Source organism: Humulus lupulus, chromosome 8 (assembly GCF_963169125.1).
Source record: "Humulus lupulus chromosome 8, drHumLupu1.1, whole genome shotgun sequence".
Taxonomy (NCBI): Eukaryota; Viridiplantae; Streptophyta; class Magnoliopsida; order Rosales; family Cannabaceae; genus Humulus; species Humulus lupulus.
In genome coordinates this window covers 77,923,276-77,930,873 of record NC_084800.1, presented here as the reverse complement: position 1 = coordinate 77,930,873, position 7,598 = coordinate 77,923,276, and the positions used below count along the sequence as shown (strand labels likewise).

Here is a 7,598-nt window from a genome sequence, read left to right as displayed (position 1 = left end):
AGTTAGGCATTCTTGCGGTTGATGTTCCGTCCCTCCACATATGAAGCATGGATCTCGTGTCTCTACCTTTGCAGCCATATGGATTCCTCTACCTTCTTGAGATTTGAAAACCTCGAATTTTTTTCTCAATGATTCAATTTGGCTTTTGACGTTGTCATCTTCCCTTAATTGGTAGATTCCAGTTGATCGTGGCTTGTCCATAGGACTCGGTCCATTCCATGTGTATGACTTTTCAGCGAGATCATCGAGGTACTCGAAAGCTTCATCGAGATCTTTTTGAAGGAATTCACCATTGCACATCATTTGTACGAATTGTCTTTGTCCGGTTGTGAGACCGTCATAGAAATAGCTGATCAGACGCCAACTTTCGTATCTATGATGTGGGCATTGATTTATCAAATCTCTAAACCTCTCCCAACCTGATGGAAAGTTTCATGGTCTTTCTGGATGAAGGTATAGATTTGCCTCTTAAGGCTGCTAGTCTTATGTGGCAGGAAATATTTGGCAAAGAATGCTTTTGTCATTCCGTCCCATGTTCCGATAGATCTAGGCCTTAAGGAATACAACCAGCTTTTTACTTTGTCTTTGAGAGAGAAAGGAAAAAATTTCAATCTCACAATGTTAGTGACATCAGCTCGGTTGTTGAATGTAGCCACCACCTCTTTGAATTCCCGTATATGCACGTACGGACTCTCATTTTCCAACCCATGGAAGGTTGGTAAGAGGTTAATCATGCCAGGTTTGAAATTGAAATTTGGCATATTGTTGGGATACATTATGCATGAAGGTGTGGCTGTACGCGTAGGATGTAAATAATCCTGTAGCGTTCTTAGTTGGACTTCATCTTGATGAGCCATCGTGAGTGGTTCAGGAAGTCTCGGTGAATTAGGAGTGTTTGAACGAATGGAAGAAAACGACGAACTAGGAGAGTTTTCTAAAGTTTCTATTTGTTGTCTCACGAATCTCCCTAGTGCGTCTCTATTTCGTGGCATAAATATTTTTTTTATTTTATAAGTAGTATAAGCGCAAGTGTGTAATAGTGTAATAAGTATACACCAAAAATGTTCCCAAGCCAGTTGGGAAGGCTGCCAAGGTACCACTTTAGGCCCAAGAGCTTTTCTAGAACTCCCCGAGATTAGAAAAGATTGGAGGGTAACGCTAACACATACCTTATTTAAGAACCAATTTTTCTAAGACAGAACAAGTTTGGTTTTTACTAATTTCCAAAATTACACAAATGTTCTCAATACTTTGGTTTTTTTTTTAATTTTATGATTTAAAATTTTATGCTTTTTTTCGGAAAAAAAAACTAAATCTAGAAAATAAATTCTAAACCTAAAAGTGAAATAAATAAAAGAAATGAATAAATAAAAAAATAAAAATAAAAATTACTAAGGAAAAATAAAATAAAAGAGAAATTAAGAAAAAAATTATACTACTTTTTTTAAAATAAAAAAAATTAATTTACTATGCAAACCTTTAATTGTAGAATTATCTCCCCGGCAATGGCGCCAAAAATTGATATCCCCCAATAACTCCTAAGCGGTCGCAGTAGTAATCGAGCTATGTCATATCCACAGAGAGGTAAAATACAAATAAAAAGAAATATTAGTAAATTAGAAATAATAAATTTTGAAATAATGTAACTTTGAAAAAGAATATATATTTTTTAAAAACATTAAATAAACAAAATCGAGGAATTAGAATCAGAAAGAAAATATGGAAGGCATAAGTTTCATTCGTGCAAACATATATATATTTTAATAAAATTGATTTATTCTACTCAACTATAATTCTACATCATTAATTATGGTTGGAAAATATATGTAATAAAGCTCACCTTAAAATATGTTCTTTTATTAAATTATATTAACTTCTAATTTTAAAAATCTATCATATTATATACCTTAGAGCGACAAAATACTAATGGCAGAATGCAGAAAAAACATATAATATAACAAATATCCTAAATTAAATTAAGAGCCTAAATTACATAAGAAGAGCATGACTAAACTTATGTAAAAGACACTAATAAATTTAGAATAAAAATTAGAAGAAAATAAATTTAATTGTAACAAAGATATAAAAATGAAGAACAAAATAAAGAATCAATATATTAAAAATATAATGTGAAACATGAACTTCACTCTAGCCTTTCCACAAGAGAATTTAGCCTAAAATATGCATTGTTTTCACTCAAAGTAATGTAAAAGAAATGAAAGAAAAATAAGAACAAAAATGTTTTTCTCTCTCACTATACTCTCCACACTTAATTCCACAATCTTATGTTTTTTTACTCCATTTGGTTCTCTATTTATAGTGGAAATAGACCCAAAAGAATGTAAAATCATGTACAGAATAGTGGGAAAGTGGCATAAAAATGGATGGAAGTGGGGCAAATGGTGTTGAGTCGTGGGAGACATATGGGCACGTGGCGGAAATTGATTGGCTCGGCAGAATGGTGGCAACTGCTTTGTTGGGGCGTGGGGAGCAGCCGCCAGGCAGTGGGACGCGTGGCGTCCCTTGGTTGGCTCAGCAGGGAGGCATGGCAGGCGGCGTGGGACCGTGGCGTCAAATGCGTCAGGTGCATCAGTCCTGGCAGGCGTGTGTCAGGTGTGGCAGCTGATGGGACGGCTCGCGGCTCGGCTTCGTCAGGTGGGTGGCTGGGAGGGGACACGTGTCAAGCAGCTGGTGGAGCTTGTGCAGGCGGCTCGGCTGGTAGCAGCTTGGCTGGACAAATGGCCTGCTACCACGTGGCAGCGTGTGCACCTGCCGAAAGATTGGGCTGGGCTCGGTTTTGGGCCTAAGTCACCTTCAAAAATACCACTTTATCATCATTTTTTCTATTATATTTATTTATTTATTCTTTCTTTTTCTTTGTGTCAAAATACATTTTATTTCCTAAAAATTAAACACAAATTAAATTTAAATTAATATTTTCAAATATAAAATATATGACAATAAATCCATGAAAATATTTATCAAAACTTAATTAATTTTAAACTTTAAGACTAATAAAATGATACTTTTGAACACTAATTATCCATCTATAAATAGGGACTCTTTTTTCACATTTACCACGTAATTTTTAGGTAGCAAAACTCTACCAAATTTTAGTCTCATTTCTCATTTTTTCTCTCTAGAATTTCATGTGAATGTCTAGCATAATAGGCTAACCTTCTTAGGAAGGTTAGGATGATCCTATATGCACTATGACTTTGTTTGGTATTTTTGATTCACCATGTGCTTAAAGTTTATATATTTGAGTGATTTTTTTTTTATCTTGTTATCTATATTTATGTTTACTAATAATATATAGATGTTGCCAAGCATTTTCTATGTATTATCAAATTAGTGGAAATAATATAGATAATAGAGAAATTGGTGGAAATAGACCCCCTTTATAGTGCATTTTGCACAATAACCTACTTTCAAAACATTTTAAGTAAATGGCCTCTTTTTTAAATGGGTGGATATAATTTTACCCATTTACCCTTTCATTTACTTTAACAGAAATAAAATAAAATAAAAATCTAAAACATCAAAAATCCCTGAAATCCACAAATCCCAAAATCCTAAAACTCTCTTCTGTTCCTCTCCTTCACGCACGGCGCTGGCACTCACGGAGGTCTTCTCCTTCACGGACGGCTCACGGCGACGCAGGTATGCGACCCGAGCAACCCATCCCTCCCTCTCCTCACTCACGGCAAGCCACCCTTCCTCATCTCCTTCAGTCACTCTTCTCCCTCCCTCCCTCCCGTCTCTCTGTTGCTCTCTCTATATATATATATATGTTGACCCAAGATTTGGCCAACTGACACGGAGTCAGAATATGCTTGATATGAATGAATATGATGAGAATAACACAATGACAAAAATGAATGACAACAGGATATTTTTATAGTGGTTCGGCTCCAGGATCTGGTAATAACCTACGTCCACTTAGACTGTTATTGATTTAGGATCAAAGGAGTGATCAAAGAACAAGGGTCCAATGAGTTTCACAAACCTCTGATGAATAGTACAATATCACTAGGAGAATTACTATAATCTCAAATAATTCGAAAGCTAAAAGTCTCTTCCTTGAGCTATCTTTTGCTATTTATAGGCTCAAGGGGGATTACAAAAGATTGTTACAGATATTCTTTCCTGAACCATCGTATACTCAGGAGATTGTGTGAGATAAATTCGGGATTTACAAAGATCTTCCCATAAATGTTGCTTTGTATGCGAAACTATCGACCAGACCGTTCGCAGGTAAGACTGGGCCGCTTACCGCCTCTAATGTGTCTTCTGGTCGATACTCTAGCAGAACTTTTCCAGGTGTCAGCTGTCACGGGCTGACATTTTGACAGCGGAAATGCCCGTGCGGCACCTTGACTCCTCTGAGCCAAGGTCAGCCTTCCAACCATTCGAATAACAATGGGCACATTTTTCGCGCGACCGTGTGCCTCTGCACACTTCCGTCTCACGAACAACTCTCGTCGAGTCATGCTCTTCAACATCTATGAGTGCAATCATGCATCAAGGCTATCTAGCCAAGACACTCACATTGTCCATAGGTTCTCACTATGGCAAGGCAAATCCCAACACCGATGCCCACCCAGACATTCGCAAGTCAAGGTAGCATGTGTGGCTAAGAGCCAACACCAAGCTGACGTGCCAACACCTCCCATCATGTCTCATTCGATACTATCCGATTAGTTCACGTCACAGACCAAGGACTCCCATACGTCCATGGTCCAATCCTCAAGGCACCATACCATCGTGCATGTGGGCAGGCCCTCGAGACTGGCTGCCAAACTAGTAGCACACACTGGACCTCTGTCCTACTCAAGCATAGTGCACCCTCCAATGCTTGCATGCTAACAAGTCCCACAAATGACTTCCCATGCCATCTCATGTCGAGATTCATGGCCATGGCGCACCACGACATCTCTCAAAGGTTTGGGCCACGTTCCATGCAAGCGGCATCCCAGCAAGCCAAGGGAACCGTACCCTTAAACCTCTGGCAGCACACTTCGACGCCTACCAGGGCGGCCCGGTAATGTCCATGAGTACTCCTACTCATGGAGACGTATGAGTCCCCTCGTGGTCCTCATATGCCCGCCCTACTAGTCCTCACAACTAGTAGTAGCTCACTTGACGCACCTGCACCAGGGGGTGGTGGAGAGCTGACACCAGGTGCTCCCCCTACAAAGAGCCTTCTGAGCTTTTAGCCTTCTACCAGGAACATATATGATTTTCGCTTGGGAGACATATTTGGCTTCCAGCTCGCCAATTCTCCGAATCTCCCAAATCCGATCATACCATTGCGTTCATTGACCCTTCAATATGGAACCTACCAAGTCCCGTCCATTTCCGGGCAATATTGAAGATATTTACGAAAATGCCACTGCCGTACAAACTAGGCATCAGCATGCTCACTAGCCTGCACCCTTGTGTGCGCATCTGGCCGAGCGCCATCCTAGCTTGTAACATGCCATCAAGGCCGGCATGTTACATCAGCCACGTGTCCAGGGATCACTTGCCACGTCACCAATGCTAATTTTTTGGGTAACAATATATATGTTTATGTATTTGTTTGTTAATTGATGTTTTTTTTTACTGTTATATATATGTGTTTATGTATTTGTTTGTTATCTTCTCCCTCCCTCCCTCTCGTCTCTTTGTTGCTCTCTCTCTATATATATATGTGTGTGTTTATGTATTTGTTTGTTAATTGATGTTTTGTTTTATCTCTGTTACTCTATATATATGTGTGTGTTTATGTATTTGTTTGTTAATTGATGTTTTGTTTTATCTCTGTTACTCTATATATATGTGTGTGTTTATGTATTTGTTTGTTATCTCTCTGTTACTCTCTCTATATATATATGTGTGTTTATGTATTTGTTTTTTAATTGATGTTTTGTTTTACTGATTATCTCTCTGTTACTCTCTCTATATATATGTGTGTGTTTATGTATTTGTTTTTTAATTGATGTTTTGTTTTACTGATTATCTCTCTGTTACTCTATCTCTATATATATGTGTTTATGTATTTGTTTTTTAATTGATGTTTTGTTTTACTGATTATCTCTCTGTTACTCTCTATATATATGTGTTTATGTATTTGATTTTTAATTGATGTTTTCTTTTACTGATTATATAGAGTATTACCAAGTACTCTTTGTTTATCATTTATTTGTATTCTTGTGATGCAGATTCTTACTCTTTTGCAATTTGGAGGATATACACTTTTGAGGAACTCAAGTGACATGTTCCTAAGTTTCAGGTTTGATACACAGCCAGTACTAAGGAAAAAAAAATTCTTGCGGCCTTAAAGGATTATGACTTATATGCATAACTCATTGATTTTTAGATTTCTTGTCCTTTACTGTTAATTTATGGTATGCATATATTAGGATAATAACAAACATTTGATGGCAGATTAGTTTGATTGCTCATCAGCTTAGATTTCTTGTCCTCTACTGTTAATTTATGGTATGCATATATTAGGATAATAACAAACACTTGATGGCAGATTAGTTTGATTGCTCATCAGCTTTTTTCTGATTCCATAAGCAATATGGATTGTACTCGTTATTCCCTTCACCACCCTATCGATAGCCATTAACATAGTTTCATTTTGAGCCCCTAAAATTTAAAATTTCATAATTTTGGCCCTCAAATTTTATTTATATTTACTATTTGGTCTCATATGCATAGGATAACAAATATAGAACGTTATTTTAAATTTTGGTATAGGTCTAAAAATGACATATTATAGAGTAATAATTGAAGGTGAATGTTGAGAATAATTGGCCTTGCTGGCTAGGGTAGAAGTAGTAGTAGGTTAACCCTGAATTGGTCCCCAACACTTAATGTGCTTGCTTATTGTAAAGTTGGGTCACGACAAGACAAGATTGACAAAACCCATATTATCTAGGGGTCTCCACCATCTCTATATATTCAAATTTTAAAAAATAAAAAACATAAAATTACAAATATATATATATCATCTATTGGGTTATTGATTGGTTTCTTGCATTGAATTGTGATTTCTGAACAAATCAATTGGGTTATTTACTAGAATAGGCACAATGCATGAATGAATTTATTAGGATAGAGTATTTGTTTGTATGTTTTTCATTAGGAATATATGGTAGTGACAATAAGCTTTTGAGCATGGTTTGTGAACGGATTAAATTGGTTGACTCAGTTTTTGTAATAGGTACTTAATTTTGGACAGGTTAGTTGTAAATTGTTTGTCTCATTCTTTGTAATAGGTATTTAGTTTTGGACTGTCAAATTGTAAATTACTTGTCTCAGGTCTTGCTGAATATTTTTACAGGTAGTATTATTACAAGAAAAATGGTGTCTGGATGTTCAAGCACTTCTTTAGTGGCATCTCCTAAAAAACAATCAATAAAGGAAGTAACAGAAAAGTCTCCAATGACATCGGCCTCTCCTCCAACTCAAGCAATAGAAGAAGCAATTAGAAAGTCTCCACAAAAATCATCTTCTCTTCCAATACATGCAAGAGAAGAGACAAATGAAAAATATTCATTGAAACCATCACCGCTGTTGTCTAAGGTATATAAATAAATAATAGA

General features: G+C 36.7%; 1 non-coding gene across 1 annotated transcript; it reads left to right on the top strand.

Moving 5' to 3' along the window:
• Window positions 1-370: 370 nt before the first annotated feature.
• Window positions 371-476, top strand: LOC133798950 (small nucleolar RNA R71). Its single transcript, XR_009876166.1, has one exon. It is a non-coding gene; the product is annotated as a small nucleolar RNA R71 (small nucleolar RNA).
• Window positions 477-7,598: the final 7,122 nt, after the last annotated feature.